We start from the raw sequence: 20310 nt of genomic DNA, 5'->3' as shown, positions 1-20310 counted from the left end.
TTCAAAATGCAGTTTTGTGAAAGTCCCGGTGTCAACAGTGTAAGGACAACAAAACATTCCGAAATATTACCAAATTCAAAAGAATATATGAAGATGTACCTTAATCACAAAATATATAATGTTACCAACATTATCAAACTCTTTCTAGAAGATATATGTATATGAAATTGCACTTATGGAACGATATGAAGAGGCTCTTAGTTTTGTCACCTTAGTCCATCTCATAATTTCTCTCTATAACAAAGACCCATTATCTGTCTCAATAAGTGCTAATAGCGATTTGTATCGTTCTTACATGAATAAAATAAACAGTAGCACAAAAGTGACGCAAGCCCTTGTAATGAGACATCTTAATGTAAAATACACATGTTTAATTAAGTGGAAAATCACTAAGCTAAATATAACAGCAAATGACATTAATATCTGCAAAAGAACAGTCTGTATTACCTTTTCTTTCCTATTCTTCGTTCCCCACGTTTATTTATATCATTAATCGGTTCCAGGATTTGCAGGAACTATAATAAAGAGCCATATAATTAGACTCATACTTCTAAGAAACATTAGGACAAGTATCTCTATTCAATGAATTCCCTTACCAATATCTCAGCGCGAAGGGGTTTGTTGCAATTAACTTCCGGTATCCATATTTTTATTTTTCTGCACCATATCTTCTTTAACAGGTTCTAAAATACAAGAACCAAAGATCCAAGGACCTGCTGCCAAATAATATCTCGTATATTCTGGATTACAACAAGTATAACCCTTACCTGTATCCCCCCTCCAAGGACTCCAAGTATCCCGTGTCCGGCTCTATCGAGTGTCGGCGTCTTCTATGGGCGCCATATTGTTTAAGTAAACGCTATGAATGCGGAGCGTAATATCGCCGCCATATTGGAATAGGTCTCCGCGTCCGTGGACACATGTTAACTATCTTGCTAATAGTCACTATTTCAAGTGTGGCTTATTTGGTAGATAAGCATTCCAGTAGGAATTAAATAAACTATATCAAAACTCCTCCAATTTAATATGAAAATCGGCGTTTTCTGTAGGCGTCATGTTGTGAAAGTGCCCGATCTAGAAATACTGAAACTGTGGTACATAATGTCGCCGCCATATTTAAATGACTAATCACCTCCGTGGATAGGGCATATTTGCCCAGTCATATATAATTATCAGTCTAACTCTTACTTAATATATGAATAAGTTGAGAGATTTATGAAACTCTCTCAAGGAACAAATATATAAAATGCGTCCAAATACCAGATTTAAGAGAATATATAGTTTCAATATTGGGTCGTAATAATAAATTGGGGGAGGTGGGGGGCCAGGTGTCGGGAAAGGCGAAATGCTAAGAGATATATATTAACAAGTATACTGTGCAACTTAACCATGTGTATGTATACTGAGTAATCTGCTCTTCCCAATTAATAAAGTAGTTTAACATATATGGTGACATTGCTTTGAGTCTCTCATAACTTTCCTATGTGCTCCACTTCACATAAAAATAGAGGATGTCGTGGCATTAGCATTCTAGTTCCTCAGGTATCAACTAAAAACTTTTTTCAAATCAATATAATCTGAATAATCAATTTTTCAGACTAAAAGCCAGATCACAAACATCAGCAGCATCTTTTAACTTATAGAATTACAATATAGCTAATCTCCCAGAAAATACTGTAATTCTGTGTCAATATTGAGCCCTTCTTCTACGGCCCGAAGGACCATAATCCACCGGGCCTCTCTTCGTCTCAATTTTAATAATCTGTCTCCGCCACGTCTGTCCAGAATTACATGTTCAATTCCATGAAAGGAGAATTTGTGATTATCAGAGTCATGTCTGTTCTGAATAACATGTGAGGCTATGGGGTACCTTGTGTCACCATTCTTGAGTGCCCGGTAGTGCTCTACCATCCGGTCCTTGAGTCTTCTGACCGTACTTCCAACATATATCTTCCCACACAGGCAAACAATAACATAAATAACAAAGGTAGTTTCACAATTGATGAAAGAATCAATATAAAAAGTGCCTGTGTTATTGTATTCAAATTTCACAACCTTTCTTTTGGCCCACCAACATGAGCTGCAGTTTCCACAGTAGTGGAAGCCCTTAGGACGAATTCGCAACCAATCACTTTGTCCAGGATAAGAAATTGGTTTAGGGTAACTAGGGCTTACAATATTGGCAATGGATAATCCCTTCCTAAAAGTAATACTAGGTCTTTCCGTGAGGTAAGGTTTCAGATCTTTATCAGAGTGTAATATGTGCCAATATTTCCTCATAATACCGTAGAGTTTGTTACTTCCAGTGCCAAAATACGTAATCATTCTAATCTTTTGACTCTTACCCCTAGTCTCATTCTTTTTCTTTGATATCAAGGTATCTTCTCGTTTAAGTTTCTGTACCTTTCTAACAGCCTTGGTCACAATTGTATTTTCATATCCTCTATTTTTAAATCTCATTACCATATCTTTAACATTAGCATTAAAGTCCGTGTCTTTGGAGCAGTTTCTTCTTGCTCTAATCATTTCCCCATATGGGATAGAATTGATCTGGCTCTTAGGGTGGCAACTGTCAGCTCGTAGAAGTGCATTACAGCTTGTCTCTTTCCGAAACATACGGCTATACAGTTTATTTCCCTCAACAAACAATTCTATATCCAGAAAGGTCAATCTCTCCTTATCATACTGTGTTGTAAATGTCATGTTTAAATCATTGGTGTTAAGAAAATTAAAAAAAGACTCTAGTTCTTCTGTCGTACCTCTCCAAAATAACAAGCAATCGTCAATGAATCTACCCCAGTAATATATGTGGTCTATCCATCGGCTGCCCCTGGCGCCCCAAATCCACTCCGCCTCCAGTCTCCCCATGAAGAGGTTCGCGAAGGACGGAGCAAATTTGGAACCCATCGCAGTCCCAGTCCTTTGTCTATACCAGGTGGATTCAAAGAGAAAGTAGTTGTTCTCTAGAACCAGTCTTGTCATCTCGAGCAACATAGATGAGTGGTCTAAATATGCAGCTGGTCGGTTATTTAAAAAGCTCTCAATGGCTAAGATACCTTTATCATGATCAATATTGGAATATAACGACACTACATCAAGAGTCGCTAAAATCATGTCATTGTCCCAAGCCACATCATTCATAATATTGAGGACATGTTTAGTGTCCTCAATATGCGAGGGTAAATTCTGCACAAATGGTCTCAGATATGAGTCCACAAATTGAGACAACCTTTCCGTAGGCCCACCAATGCCCGAAATAATCGGTCTCCCTGGTGGCCTTTCTCTGTCCTTATGTACTTTGGGTAGGCAGTACATGCATGGGGCCTTGGGTGATTGAATTTTAAGAAAGAGATATTCGTCATAGTCAAGTAAGCATTTGTCATACCACTCTTTAAGTTTTTTATTTATTCTGTCTTTAACCATCTCCAAGGGATTAACAGCTACTTTCTCATAATATTTGTCATTACCCAATTGAGATAGAACTTCATTATTGTAATCACTGCGATTCATGACGACAACGTTGCCACCCTTATCAGCACTACGTATTATAAGATTAGGGTGATCGGTCAATTGTCGCAGTGCCTCCCTTTCTTCTATCTTTAAATTGTCTGGGAATGTTTTTCTATGATGTCGTTCTTTAATAATCAGATTATCAATCTCAAGAGTGACAGCTTTGTAGAATGCATCAATAACATTACCAGTGGACAACTGTGGTGTCCATTTTGACTTGTCTTTGAAACCACTTCCTTGAGCTGCACCTGGATTAATCTCAAGATCTCTTAATAAAGAATTCATAGTTACTGGGTCATCTTCAGATTCAGTAAGGGATAACAACAGTCTTGTATCATGCAGATCTTGAATGGTAATATCAGTGAGTATTGGTTTATTCACAGTATCCACTCTAACATGTTCTTTCTGCGAAAAAAACTTTTTCAACTTTAGTAAACGAACACATTTATACAAATCAATCTTTGTAACATACCAATCAATATTCTTGGTTGGACAATACCCAAGTCCTTTCTTAAGCACATTGTTCATACTCACAGACAATTCAATAGAAGATAGGTTGATCACATCAATCTCATTAGTTCCTGTATTTATTTCCTCCATGATCTGAGTCTCTCTCTCATCCCTGGGGCCACCTCTCCTGCGTCTGCCACGGCTCCCTCTCCTTGTCTTGTGGTTGGAATATTGCCAAATCTCCCTCCTGTGTCTCGACTCCCTCTTTTGAACCTCTGTACTTCTACTAAAAAATTATTGTTATTCGCAGCATCTCCACTAGGAACATTGGGAGCATCTGTAGTGCCTCCATCTGTAGATATGCTACTCGATGAGGTATTCACAGCTGAGCTAAGTGGTGTCAAATTCCTCCTATGTCCTTGTCCCGTTTGAAAAAGATAGTCAAATTTACGCGCAAAAGTGAAAACCCTGCCAGCTGTATAGTCTTGCTCATCCCTTTTCAGTTTACGCGCTTTTCTTCTCTTGATATCTGCTTGAAGATTAGTCAAAATCTCGTCTAACATATTATAGTTTTTCATAGTTGCCTCAGGTAGATTTAGTAATTTAATTTCATCTTCACATGTTTTAATCTCAACTAAAAGTTTTTCAATCTTGCGCTCAGCATTGTCAATTAGTATCCTTATTAAGTTACACGAGCTAGTGGTTAACTCATGCTCCCATTTGTCCAGTAAGTCTGGCTCTAAATCTTCATAAGTTGGCATTATGGTGGATCTCAGACCTCTTGGAATGCGGTTCAAATTAAGATATTGTTTTAGTGTTACCGCATCCCACCATTTATTAAGTTCCGCTCTCTTAAGTTTTTCTAATCTGATGAATTTGGCTCTAAGACCTTCCTGTTTTGCTGGTGTCGTAGAGGCTACTGCTACATTAACAGATGAGCCAGTACTCAGATTTCTGAATAAATCCAATGCTTCTTGTTCCCTATTCATTGTTATTACAAAAGCCACTGCGGCAGCCCAACACAAATAATAAATGAACAAACTAGTTAGGTAACAGGGAAGTAGGGCGCACAGCTGAGAGTATGGCTTGAAGTAAAGTCCTCACGTATCTAAATGGATTGCTACTAGGCTGGAAAGGGAGGTTACCCAACCCCCTTAAAACCTCGTGGACACGTCCAAGAATAAAGCTTATAAACACTCCTGCCGAGCAATCAAAATATGAGCGATATTTATAAACAGCAAATATAATATTAAAGAAAATTCAAAAAGCAGGTATGAAAGCAAAAAGTCCAAAATTTCATCCAATAAATTTTCCAGACTCCCGGGTCTTGTAATACATTGATCCGTATTTTAATTCCAATTCTCAAAGTTCAATCCAAGCGATGTTCGAGTCAAGATTCAATCCAAGGTTCAAGATACAATGTTCAGAAAATAATCAAAACTCCCAAAGAAAACAATCACTGCAGCCAACACGTGTTTCGTAGGGCATTAATCTCATGCCACATAACTTCCTCAGGGCTGCAAGCCAAAATAATAAAACAATAGTAAATCTTACTGACAATAATCAAATTGAGAGTGTACTCTTAATAAAGTCACCACCTAAGTGAAAGAAAACATAGTACCCTTAATCGAGTGACAGATTCAAAATGCAGTTTTGTGAAAGTCCCGGTGTCAACAGTGTAAGGACAACAAAACATTCCGAAATATTACCAAATTCAAAAGAATATATGAAGATGTACCTTAATCACAAAATATATAATGTTACCAACATTATCAAACTCTTTCTAGAAGATATATGTATATGAAATTGCACTTATGGAACGATATGAAGAGGCTCTTAGTTTTGTCACCTTAGTCCATCTCATAATTTCTCTCTATAACAAAGACCCATTATCTGTCTCAATAAGTGCTAATAGCGATTTGTATCGTTCTTACATGAATAAAATAAACAGTAGCACAAAAGTGACGCAAGCCCTTGTAATGAGACATCTTAATGTAAAATACACATGTTTAATTAAGTGGAAAATCACTAAGCTAAATATAACAGCAAATGACATTAATATCTGCAAAAGAACAGTCTGTATTACCTTTTCTTTCCTATTCTTCGTTCCCCACGTTTATTTATATCATTAATCGGTTCCAGGATTTGCAGGAACTATAATAAAGAGCCATATAATTAGACTCATACTTCTAAGAAACATTAGGACAAGTATCTCTATTCAATGAATTCCCTTACCAATATCTCAGCGCGAAGGGGTTTGTTGCAATTAACTTCCGATATCCATATTTTTATTTTTCTGCACCATATCTTCTTTAACAGGTTCTAAAATACAAGAACCAAAGATCCAAGGACCTGCTGCCAAATAATATCTCCTATATTCTGGATTACAACAAGTATAACCCTTACCTGTATCCCCCCTCCAAGGACTCCAAGTATCCCGTGTCCGGCTCTATCGAGTGTCGGCGTCTTCTATGGGCGCCATATTGTTTAAGTAAACGCTATGAATGCGGAGCGTAATATCGCCGCCATATTGGAATAGGTCTCCGCGTCCGTGGACACATGTTAACTATCTTGCTAATAGTCACTATTTCAAGTGTGGCTTATTTGGTAGATAAGCATTCCAGTAGGAATTAAATAAACTATATCAAAACTCCTCCAATTTAATATGAAAATCGGCGTTTTCTATAGGCGTCATGTTGTGAAAGTGCCCGATCTAGAAATACTGAAACTGTGGTACATAATGTCGCCGCCATATTTAAATGACTAATCACCTCCGTGGATAGGGCATATTTGCCCAGTCATATATAATTATCAGTCTAACTCTTACTTAATATATGAATAAGTTGAGAGATTTATGAAACTCTCTCAAGGAACAAATATATAAAATGCGTCCAAATACCAGATTTAAGAGAATATATAGTTTCAATATTGGGTCGTAATAATAAATTGGGGGAGGTGGGGGGCCAGGTGTCGGGAAAGGCGAAATGCTAAGAGATATATATTAACAAGTATACTGTGCAACTTAACCATGTGTATGTATACTGAGTAATCTGCTCTTCCCAATTAATAAAGTAGTTTAACATATATGGTGACATTGCTTTGAGTCTCTCATAACTTTCCTATGTGCTCCACTTCACATAAAAATAGAGGATGTCGTGGCATTAGCATTCTAGTTCCTCAGGTATCAACTAAAAACTTTTTTCAAACCAATATAATCTGAATAATCAATTTTTCAGACTAAAAGCCAGATCACAAACATCAGCAGCATCTTTTAACTTATAGAATTACAATATAGCTAATCTCCCAGAAAATACTGTAATTCTGTGTCAATATTGAGCCCTTCTTCTACGGCCCGAAGGACCATAATCCACCGGGCCTCTCTTCGTCTCAATTTTAATAATCTGTCTCCTCCACGTCTGTCCAGAATTACATGTTCAATTCCATGAAAGGAGAATTTGTGATTATCAGAGTCATGTCTGTTCTGAATAACATGTGAGGCTATGGGGTACCTTGTGTCACCATTCTTGAGTGCCCGGTAGTGCTCTACCATCCGGTCCTTGAGTCTTCTGACCGTACTTCCAACATATATCTTCCCACACAGGCAAACAATAACATAAATAACAAAGGTAGTTTCACAATTGATGAAAGAATCAATATAAAAAGTGCCTGTGTTATTGTATTCAAATTTCACAAACTTTCTTTTGGCCCACCAACATGAGCTGCAGTTTCCACAGTAGTGGAAGCCCTTAGGACGAATTCGCAACCAATCACTTTGTCCAGGATAAGAAATTGGTTTAGGGTAACTAGGGCTTACAATATTGGCAATGGATAATCCCTTCCTAAAAGTAATACTAGGTCTTTCCGTGAGGTAAGGTTTCAGATCTTTATCAGAGTGTAATATGTGCCAATATTTCCTCATAATACCGTAGAGTTTGTTACTTCCAGTGCCAAAATACGTAATCATTCTAATCTTTTGACTCTTACCCCTAGTCTCATTCTTTTTCTTTGATATCAAGGTATCTTCTCGTTTAAGTTTCTGTACCTTTCTAACAGCCTTGGTCACAATTGTATTTTCATATCCTCTATTTTTAAATCTCATTACCATATCTTTAACATTAGCATTAAAGTCCGTGTCTTTGGAGCAGTTTCTTCTTGCTCTAATCATTTCCCCATATGGGATAGAATTGATCTGGCTCTTAGGGTGGCAACTGTCAGCTCGTAGAAGTGCATTACAGCTTGTCTCTTTCCGAAACATACGGCTATACAGTTTATTTCCCTCAACAAACAATTCTATATCCAGAAAGGTCAATCTCTCCTTATCATACTGTGTTGTAAATGTCATGTTTAAATCATTGGTGTTAAGAAAATTAAAAAAAGACTCTAGTTCTTCTGTCGTACCTCTCCAAAATAACAAGCAATCGTCAATGAATCTACCCCAGTAATATATGTGGTCTATCCATCGGCTGCCCCTGGCGCCCCAAATCCACTCCGCCTCCAGTCTCCCCATGAAGAGGTTCGCGAAGGACGGAGCAAATTTGGAACCCATCGCAGTCCCAGTCCTTTGTCTATACCAGGTGGATTCAAAGAGAAAGTAGTTGTTCTCTAGAACCAGTCTTGTCATCTCGAGCAACATAGATGAGTGGTCTAAATATGCAGCTGGTCGGTTATTTAAAAAGCTCTCAATGGCTAAGATACCTTTATCATGATCAATATTGGAATATAACGACACTACATCAAGAGTCGCTAAAATCATGTCATTGTCCCAAGCCACATCATTCATAATATTGAGGACATGTTTAGTGTCCTCAATATGCGAGGGTAAATTCTATGTTTGGTCAGTAATCATAGTATACCATGCACTGATCATCTTGTATCTGTCTGCAGCACTCTATACAGTAAATGATGATTCTGATTGAGCATCTTGTGGACATAGACCTAAGAGATACTGTTTTTAACTGGTTTACTCACTTTCTGAAACTACAGTATTACTCAGTGATAGACTGTTTTTAAAATAACAAGGCACTAATTAGCGCTCACACTCACCGTGCGCACAGCTGATTTCTAGCTGGTCGCGCCCCTCTCTGCTCTCTGCCAGCAGCCGCCATCGCCAGCGGCGTGCGCGCTGACTCCGCCCCCTTTTTAGGCCACGCCCCATTCCTTTCTCTACAAATGTGCATGCATAGGACGCGCAGCGGACGAGCGCAGCGGGAGCGCCGTTTGCGCGCCGAAGGCGCACCTAAGGCAAGCCCGTCTGCGCCCGTCCGCGCCAAGACCGCGCCAGGCGCAGGAACCCCTGCCCAAATTACTCCTACCATCAGGTACGCTCCCAACGTCCTCCTCAAACTCCAAGGTAGATCTGACTGCCCCTGCAAGCTTGATCTTGCTAATGTATTCGGCTCCACCACCTGTAACAATTGTCGCTGGACTCTCAACTTCGCCTCCAAACAGCCAACCTCCCCCAACAGTCCGCACTTTACAGGCGGTTTGGTAAATGCTAGGTCATTGTGTAAACATAGTCAGGATATCCACGACCTCATCATTGACCATGACCTAGATTGTCTCTTTATCACCGAGACCTGGCTTACTGAAGACAGTAACCCAGACATAGCCATCGCCCTCCCCCCTGGCTACTCCTTTCACAGACAGGACAGACAGAAAGGTAGAGGAGGAGGTGTTGCATTCATCCTGAGGAACTCCTTTAGCTGCCACACCTTCTGCCTCGACCCTCTCATGGATACAGAGGGGCTAGGTTTCTCCATTAAACTTAGTCAAACCCTTTCCTTCTCCGGGGGTTTGATCTACCGCCCACCCGGCAATGCCGCGAAGTTCCTTGACTCCCTTCACGAAGCCCTCGGACACTTCTTACTCCGCTACCCCCATTTCACCCTCTTAGGCGACTTTAATCTACATCTCGAAAAATCTTTCGACCCCCTTACTAGAAATTTTCTGCAGACACTAGACATCTTTAAGCTGCAACAAACCGTTAAATTACCTACTCATTCCCTTGGTCACACTTTGGATGGTGTCTGTTCCAATTTCCCGTCCATCACCACCTTGTCCCCCACCCCCCAAATATGGACTGACCACTGTTTGATCCCCTTTCACATTTCATGCGATCCTCCGCCTACCTGCATAAAACGCACTCGCCAACCCATTCACTCTATTAATTGGAAAACTGTTGAGAAAAGTTTCAGTTCCTATCCCTTCTGTCCTACCACTACCCCTTCCTCCTCTGGTAACATCGATACTGATGCAGTATGTCTCAACAACTGGCTCTCTCACGAAATCTCAAAACGATGCCCTCCGAATAACAAAGGCAATACCCTAAAGAAATCGAAAATTAAAGCCCCCTGGTACACGCCTGATCTAACAGCCGCTCACCTACTCTGCAGGAAAGCTGAACGCAAATGGCATAGATCTTACGACAGTGTTGATCGTAACTACTACATCCTACAGAGGAAAAATTATCTTTCAACAATCAAATCAGCAAAAAGAACATACTATGTAAACGCCATTAAAGAGGCCAGTCAAAAACAAAAAACCCTCTTTTCCATAGTAAAATCTTTCACCAAACCTAAAGCTCTTCAACCAGAAATCCCCCCTTCCCAAGAGCTGTGTGACAAGATTTCTGACTACTTTGATGAAAAAATCTCCTCCATCCATAAAACCTTCCCCCCTCCCCCCCCTGTGCACTCAATCTTGGATCTAAACCAACCTCGCCCAATTGCTAACAGTCTCTACCACTTTACCCCGGTGACCTTGACTCAGACCAGAGAAGCGATCCTGTCATGCAAATCGGGCTCCCCCTCTGACCCTTGTCCCCCCAAGATCCTCCATATCATCATTGATGAAGTCAATCCTATCATTAATGAAATAGTCAACCTCTCCCTCAAAACTGGTTCTGTTCCCCTCTCTTGGAAAAAAGGGGTGGTTAAACCTCTCATGAAAAAGGCAAACAAACCCCCCTCCGACCTAACTAACCTCCGGCCCATCACCTTATTACCTGCACTAGGCAAAATAACTGAACAGTTAGTCCACAAGGAGCTCAAGTCCTTTCTTGACACTCACAACCTCCTTCACCCCCAACAATCCGGTTTCCGGTCTAAACATTCTACCGAAACCGCCTTGATTGAGCTGACCGATACCATCAAAACCCTCCAAGATCAAAGGAAGAAGGCCATCCTAATCCTTCTTGACCTCACGGCAGCATTCGATACCATTTCTCACTCCATTCTGCTTAACAGACTCAAGGACATCGGCGTTACAAACTCGGCCCTAGCCTGGATTAGTTCTTTCCTTTGCAACAGGTCTCAAACTGTCACACTGGGTCCCTTCCATTCAAAAGAAAAAATGGTCTCCTGTGGAGTTCTTCAGGGCTCCATTCTGAGTCCCCTCCTTTTTAATATATATCTCATCCCTCTGCTTACCCTCATAGAATCGTTCGGCATAACCGTCACGTCTTATGCCGACGATACCCAGCTTGTCATCCCTATCGACGACAATTCAAACACGGCCGAACTCAATCTTAAGCACTGTCTCACAGCGGTCTTTCAATGGATGGACGCCAACCACCTCCGCTGCAACTCGAATAAAACCGAGATCCTGCCCATTGGTAAGAACGCTTCTTTTTGCCCCGCCCTGTGGTGGCCTGATAATTCCGCTGCCCCACCTCAGACAGTTTCATCAGCCAGAAACCTCGGAGTTATTTTTGATTCCGATCTCTCTTTCGATACCCACGCCACGACCGTAGCAGGTAAATGCTTCGGCATCATAAAGTCCCTGAGAAAGTTCTTTGACTTCCTCCCGCTCGACTCCAGAAAGACCATCGCGGTAGCCCTCATACTTTCTCGAGTGGACTACTGTAACGGCCTCCTGGCAGGGACCAAAAAGTCCACCCGACTGAAACTTCAAGGCGTCCTACACACTGCTGCGCGCCTTGTCATTAAACTCCCACGCAAATCCTCAATCTCCTCTGCTCTTAAATCCTTACATTGGCTCCCCTTGCATAAGAGAATACTCTTTAAAATTCTCATTGTAGCTTTCCGAGCCTTCAACAAATCCGGTCCAGCATATTTGTCATGCCGTTTCCCCCACTACACACCGGGCCGCTCTCTCAGATCCTCGCAAGAAAACCTCATGACCCCCTCCAAATTCAATCTTAAGTCTAAAGGCGGTAAAACACTTAGTTCCCTGGCTATCAGAGCCTGGAACAGCATGCCAAGGCATCTCAGACTTCAGACGCTTGAAAAGCCGTTTAGGAAACATCTCAAAACGTGGATTTTTAATCTTTCTGATGACTGGACCAAAGCAGCCATCTAGCCCCCCACTACCTTCTTTGTGATTTGGTCATTGGTTTGTCAGCGCCATGATGCTCCTTCCGGAGCGAACGTTTTCGCTCTATAAATACCTATCCAATATCCAATATCCAATATCCACTCTCTCTATATCCAGCCTGCCAGCAGGAAGTTTTGTGTGGTGTGCCGCAGGGTTCATCCTAGTCATTCACACAATTCAACGTTGATTTATGTCCCTTACTCCTCGTTAGATTGCTCGGTTGCACTGTTCTCTCATATTCCAATGACACCAAATAATCCTAAAATGCCCTAAGCTCTCCAGGAAACAGGACTTCGATGTTGTACTCATTGTAGTCATTAATGTCAAGAAATTTACTGCATCTCAATTCGAGTAAATCAGAGCTTTTGTTGGCTTGTAACCATCTAGCCAGATGGAACAACACTATTTAGTCTAGTTCCCTAGGCCCGCTCCTAAAACCTCACCCAAGGTTAAGTCTTTGCATGTTCTCCTAGATCAGGGTTCTCCAAAGTCGGGCCTGGAGTGCTGGATCCATGCCAGATTGTTAGCATATCCCCATTTTAGATAAATGTAGTTATCCTCAAAATCTGGCATGGATCCGGCCCTCCGGGACTGACTTTGAAGAACCCTGTCCTAGATGATCAACCTCTAATGAATAAGTAGACTAAAGCTATTTATCCTCCTGCTTTCTTAATTTGAAGAAAGCAGAAGGTAATGTTTTCATTTTGTACCTAAAATATGCATTACCAAGTGATTTCTACATCTCTCGATCAAAAGTAGATTATTGTAGTCTACTTTATTTAGGTCTTCCAACATTCTCATTAACAACCTTGCAGTGAATCTAAAATATGTCAGTCAGATTGGTATGTGGGTTAAAATTATCTGACCATGTTTCCCAAGTGGGGGTCAACCTGTATTAATTTTCTTTGACGTATTTTATGGGCTTGAAATATTTCAGCTCCACCAGCGACAGAGAAATATCTGCTCTAACTCCCAACTTCTCTTTTTAGTAGCTCAGATGAAAAAAAACATGAATGGGGGAAAGAGTTTTATCTCCCTTGGTACCATTATCTGAAATACATTTCTGCTTAGGATTAAATTAATTAAATATGTTGTTTCAAAAGCCCTTACAAACATGCTTATTTTACTAACTTATTTTTATCTCTTTTCTTTGTTGTTACTGACTCAATTTACCAACTGAGGTGAATGATCACTCTTTTTAAGTGCTTTTCTATTCCATTATTTTCCATTCTATCCACTAATATGTAGATCGACATCAGACCCCTCCTCTCACAAGCCGTTCACACCTCTCAATCCATAACACTACACAAGGAAGCAAACCAATCCCAGAAGTGGCATGACCTAACAACCTACATTACCAGAATACACAAGTACACACATGCAAACCTAAAACTTGACTCTCAAGCCAAACAACATGCTTAAAACAACACCTAGGTGACAGGTGTCCGGACCAAAGCAATGATCATATATATTAACCCAAGGAGAAATGCTTAAAGGTAGCTTCCCTGGCAACAGTTTTAGAAAGGAAGCCCATGGATAATGAGATAGGTACGCTGACTACTCAGCTTCAACAGTGGGCCGTTCCATCGTTTTCCACTAGACTCAATCATTGGTATTTATTTTGTGCCATCCGACTGTAGGAACATCAAGAAAGCCCGTAGAGGGATGAGTGACAGCCATCTCTGGGCACAGCAGTCAGGATCAGGGATGTCAAGGAGTTTGTTGCAATGAATCAGCCTTATCTCATACAGGGAAACAGAAAAACACTTGGCTCATGCCTTTTGAGATCACAGTGTTACGTCATGGGCAGCTGGTCCATACTTGCATATTCTCACCGTCCACTACCTCGGTCGCTTACTAGGGTCACTCATGAAATCATGACCTCCAGGCAGTCCAACCAGTAACGTCAAGCAGCCTTTTAAACACTAGTTCAACTCAGTCTCCAGCTGACTGCACTCCACTGTGTCCTGATATGAATGTGTATAGTCTTGACAAGTAGCCAAGTGTCTCCAGCAAAGCACCTACAAGAACGAGAGACTGAAATCAAGCTTACCACATTCACACACAGGAACTTGCAGACACTAACATTCACACCAGCTGACACATGGACCAGACAATACTGCTATCAACAGCGACACAACAATACACAATCCAACTTCACATATGAACAGATTGGTAAAAGATTGCAAAACGGAACTCACTCCGCATATGTTCACTGAGATGATCCACAAAAAGGCAGACAATGAACACTGAGCTGAGAGATAACAGCAAAATACCCCATTACTATGAAAACTGTAGATCTCAGCAACACATTGACTTTCTGGAAGGACCATCCAGAGCAAAACTGGGAACAGAAGTTGCATGAACAGAAAAGACCTGTGTTCACCAATTTGGTGAAAAGTTGAAAAATCAGACCACCCATTTGAACGACCTCATCTGAGACAAACTGCAAAAACCCAATGTATAGACAAAAGCGCTAAGAAGCTTTGTTATTGGTATATACTACACTATGCACACACCACGAAATGCAAGAACACACAAGAGGCTATAAACACCTACTGCTTTTGAATATAATTCTCTTGTGCTCGATATCGTGTAATATGTGATAAACCACCCAGTCTTGTATAATGAAAAGACGTGAAACTCTGGGTATCTTGTGCCGTGAGTCAGCATCCGCACAAGTTAGTGGTAATGCCACAATCTCCAAATAGAACTTTATAAATGCATATGCCAGCAAATATTGTATCAGAATGTTACTGGTTTTCTTTTACAAGCTTCATTTCATAACACTCTAGCAAATCTGATCAGATCAAGCCAGCTTCATTTTTTAATGGATCATATAAAATGCTTAAATTCAATAAACAACCCTGAAAACATTGAACTGCACCAGCAAATAAAATCTACTGCTTCAAGGACAAACAATGGCTTGCCGCTTGGGGATGGCTTTGAATTAAAGAGCTGACCTGTGACATCACTTCCTGCTAACACAGCATGGCTGTCTGCATACTAATATCGACGCTGCCCTCCTGATTCAAATGTCGACCCCTGTTTGTTCAATTTCTTGAACGTGTCAACGCGTCTCAACATAAGACGGTGCTGAGCCACGGGAAATTAAAAGTAGTGGGCCATTACAAGAGATTAGGATGCCTCACGATACTTTATTACAGTCTGGAAGGTGTCAAGCAGTTTCTGTATTCAAAATAGACGATGACCTTAGCTACAGAGCTTGGAGTTATCACCGTAAGAGGGAGTTTTTTTCTGACTCAGTTAAAACTAGTGATTCTTTTGTGATCACAATTTATGCTTTTTCTAAATAATATGGGCAGATATAATTAACAGCGCTATTAAAGTGAGGTGAGGTTTTGCAGCCTGACTTTCCTTATTCAAAGACTTTACATGCCCCCTATGTGGGGAACATCCTTTACGACGAAACTTTACCAACGCAGTACTGTTACCACGCTACTTTTACAACGCAAGTCGTTACAACGACTTGCGCTGGGGGGCGCTCCAGGATAGTAAATAGTTTAATTTACTATCCAACTCCTTCCCTAGATTCCACGGGGACTGGAGTTGGAATAGTAAATAAAACTATTTACTATCCAGCGCCCCCCAACGCAAGTCGTTGTAACGACTTGTGTTGTAAAAGTAGCGTTGTAACGGTACACGTTGTCAAAGTACACGTCGTAACGTCATACATCCCCCTATGTATGTACCCCATAGCTTGATTTTGAATGTGGTAACTTTTTAGTAAATAGCTTCAGGAAACTGGGACGATTTCCAAGTGCAACCTCTCTTTTCTATCGCATATGACAGTAACAGTTTTTGACAGATATTTATTTGGTGTATGCAAGGTAACCTCTGCTCCAGTAACTCACCAGCATTGCTGTGGGGGTAAAATAGATCCTGCAGGATGGAGGGAACCATAATGGTGGGCACTGAGGTTCAGAGGTGAAGGAGTCTATTGGGCAACCTTCACTGGCCATTTTGCATGTCAGTGAGGGAATTGTGTGTTGGGGTGACTGGGGGAGGGCTCTCACCATGGCCTCTCAATAATGGCCTTGGTTTGAAGTGAGGGGACAGGTGGCATTGACACATTGGAACCATAACCGGCCCTGGCAAAGTCCTCGGTGGCCCCCCTGTAGGTTAGAGGGTGGGGCCGAGCTGTTTGCCCGGGCCGATTTCTGCCAATTTTGTTACAGGGGCCGATATTGCAGCTATGCTGCAAAAATGGCCCAGTAACAAAAACGGCCCTTCAGGGACCCCAAACCGGCCCCACCCTGGCAGCCCACCAGGGGTATGTCCAGTGCCGGCTATGGCCAGTCCGGCCCTGCACCCGACCCTAGCCCTTGGAGAGGGTTGGAACCAGAGCCAACATTCTACAGCCGTTGGAGTTTAAAATGAGAAGGTGGTGGATGTCGGGGGCGATAATCAGCTCTCCCTAGTTTAAAGGTGGAGGGTGATCATAGCAGACACAGTGAAGAGGTTACTTACTGCCAAGTGGAAAAGGCCATTGAATATTCAACTATAAAATTCCAGGGTTGCATGTCCCAATCCGTGTTCTGCCAAAGCCAGTGGGCGTATATTAAAGGCTCATTTACTCTCCATGTCTCTCCAGCTGGCTTGTCAGACCAGGACAAGATCTGGTGCAAGGTAGATGCCAGTCAAAAAGGATTAGGAACTGGTTTAAGCCAAAAAATTGCAGGGAAAGAATATACCGTAACTTTTGCCATGAGATCACTTAAAGAGTACGAAAAACAACACAGCACTATCGAGCGAGAGGCTCTAGCGTGTGATTGGGCCATACAAAATCTTAGGATGTATGTATGGGACTGCAAATTCCATTTGTTTATACCACAAACCATGAGTTCACATACTAACAGGATGGTCAAAAAATAATCCTTCTGCTTGCCTTACCAGACTGGTATCCAAATTATAGGAGTTTTTTTGTTGAAATCAAGCATCTTTCAGGTGGCAGAAAATTGCTTGTCACGCATGCCAATTCAAGAGTCACTGGATGATAATATCTTAGATGATGTAGTGTGTGTAGCTTCCATTGATGCAGTTAGTGAAGAATACAACGCCATTGTTAGTGAGTCTATTTGGATTTCTGCTTCTCAGGATGATGAGATTTTAAACAAAGTCAAAGAGTACATTATTCACGGGTTGCCTGAGAAAAGATATTTATCAGGCAACTTTAATTTTTTTGCACAAGTTGCTGATGATTTGTCTGTAGCCAATGAACTTTCAGTGAGAGGGGATTTGTTTCTACCTCCAAGTAAAATACGTGAAACAATCATCACATGTGACTATCAGGGTCACCTTGGCTCCTCTAGAACCATTACGTAAGAGTAATGATGCCCACAGTGCAGTACTTTTACATATGTTAGTTGTAGGACCGATACCACTAATTATCTTTCCTAGACGCACTAAGCTGTCTTCAGAGTTAAATCAATCTCACATTCTGAACAAATTTTATTCCTATATGTGCCCGTCCATCCAATCAATAACACAGGAAAAAATAAATTAGTATATTCTGTTTATCTTTCTCCGTTTCTCTTATTTTAAAAACACAAATATATATACAAACTTTTAACACATATATATACACATATATACAATATTTATACAAAGTCACAAATTACAAACATAGAAAAAAATGTTAAAAATTCAGACGTAAATAAGAACCTTATGACAATTTCATAACACTTTGTTAAGTGTGAGGGAGTAATGAATTATGTATTATTTACTTTGTTTGGAAGATCCGCCTTTAGGATCGAAAGTTTAGCCTGATTTTGTTCCTGTATAGCTTTCCACCTTTTTGATTTATATACGTTTTTAAACCAGAAATAAGGTTCTTATTTACGTCTGAATTTTTTTCAATTTTTTCTATGTTTGTAATTTGTGACTTTGTATAAATATTGTATATATGTGTATATATATGTGTTAAAAGTTTGTATATATATATGTGTGTTTTCAAAATAAGAGAAACGGAGAAAGATAAACAGAATAAACTAATTTATTTTTTCCTGTGTTGTTGATTGGATGGACAAGCACATATAGGAATAAAATGTGTTCAGAATGTGAGATTGATTTAACTCTGAAGACAGTTTAGTGCGTCTAGGAAAGATAGTTAGTGTTATCGGTCCTACAACTAACATATGTAAAAGTACTGCACCGTGAGCATCATTACTCTTATGTATTGCTTTATTCCCAGATGCTTTTGGGTTATTGGGTTTCCCCTATTTATATTGACAACCTCTAGAACCATTAAGCGCATTAAACATCATTACTGGTGGCCCGGCATGGAGGTACATGTTAGATCCATAATTGAAAAGGACCTGAGTGCTTGTTATCCAATAAAGATTGGAAACTTTATAAAAGCCCTCTACAACCTGTGGAGTTTCCTAATCAAGCATGGGAGAAGATAGGCATTGATTTTTCGGGACCCTATGTTTAAATACCAGACAGTGGATGTATTATTCATTTGTAAAAACACCAGACACAGAAGCAGTCATTGAATGTTTTGAACAGGCATTTAGTCTAGATGGTGCTCCCACATGTATAGTTACTGACAATGGCACTCATTTCACTTCTGAATGGATGTCTCACTTTCTCAAAATGCATGATATCATTCATTTAAAAGTGGCACTTTATTCCCCATCTTCCTATGATGTAGAGGAAAGAGGCAACAAAATTATCAAAGAAGGTGTACAAATAGTGGTTGCTGCTAATTTAGATGGTGCTACAACACTGCGCCACATTGTAAAACTGGAGTTACACCTTTTTTTTTACTAAGAAGGCGTACTCCACACTATTTTCCACTTAGTTGAAAAAGCAAGTAAGCCCTGCAGAATACAATGAAGTTACAGACAATGAAAAACTTATGTCCAAGGGACTAGAGAAACAGGTCAAAATGAAACAAGGTGTTGATGTCAGACTACAAATGTCATGGTCTGAAATAAATGTAAATGACGGGGTTTTGATCAGAGTCCAGTCAGAGTGAAGAAAGGGAAGTCTGTGTACTCTGCTCCAGTTAAGGTGATACAGGTCAGCAAAGGAGCAGCATTACTCGAAACCAGGGGTCGGTGGAACAAACGCCAATTGGTAAAATTATCTGAGCAACAAGCAAGTATTATTTTGAGTGGACGCAGGCCTGTGTCTCAATCTGATTGGGTATCATGGGTGCAACCAACTTCAGCCAATACTAACTCAACAATTGACAGTGAAGAGTCCATACACTTCACAGTCAGAAGCATCTCGGCTACCACGTGAAGTAAAAGTGCCTTCCAGATTCACAGATTTTGTACTGTATTAGTATTATTTTTTTCATCATTTGTAGCGTGCCTGCCGCTTGGTGTACATCACTTGTAGTGGCAGGCACGTGGTTATGTTCAAGACTCCCTTGAGTCTTGCCTATGTACATTATTGTATACATTTAAACACCATTCGCGTTCTGCGATTGGTCGTCCTCGAAATTCCAAGCAGTTGAGTTACTCACTGTTGGGATCTTCTCCGGCCGGCCGCAGTGCGCTGCAGGCTTCTTCATGTACTAATAAACTGAAGCTTATCTACAGAATGCCTCTTGAGTCCTTACTATAAACACACATGCCCCTACAGATTATCCTTTTCCCCTTAGGAAGAACACACAACATTAGGGCGGAACATACAGGCCCCTACATTCATAACTCTTAGGAAGGACACGCACCACGTTTGGAAGTAGCTCATAAATCTTCAACAGGTAAATCCAAGTTACACCTACTGCACATAATACATCCTTTACCCCTTAGAAAGGACACACATAATTAGGGTACACGACACTGTATTTATTTATTTTATTTTATTTTTGAGGTGGCTCCAAGGATATGGAATGCGCTGCCCAGTGAAACTAGAATGAACCCTTCCTAGACTACTGCATAACTCAATGCAGCAAATCTAACAGGATCCGGGCTATAAGACCACATCGCCCCCTTCAAACAATGAGCCAATAATACCCAAGTAACAAATTCAGAGTAGCAA

The 20310-nt window shown here is 40.7% G+C and overlaps 1 protein-coding gene across 1 annotated transcript in view; it reads left to right on the top strand.

The window, feature by feature from the left end:
• Positions 1 to 20310, top strand: part of LOC147747172 (cytosolic carboxypeptidase 6-like) — a 1837485-nt gene that overhangs the window by 1670205 nt on the left and 146970 nt on the right. The window lies entirely within an intron of this gene.

This window comes from Lissotriton vulgaris, chromosome 1_1 (assembly GCF_964263255.1).
Source record: "Lissotriton vulgaris chromosome 1_1, aLisVul1.2, whole genome shotgun sequence".
Lineage (NCBI taxonomy): Eukaryota > Metazoa > Chordata > Amphibia > Caudata > Salamandridae > Lissotriton > Lissotriton vulgaris.
This window is presented reverse-complemented; position numbering and strand designations above follow the sequence as displayed.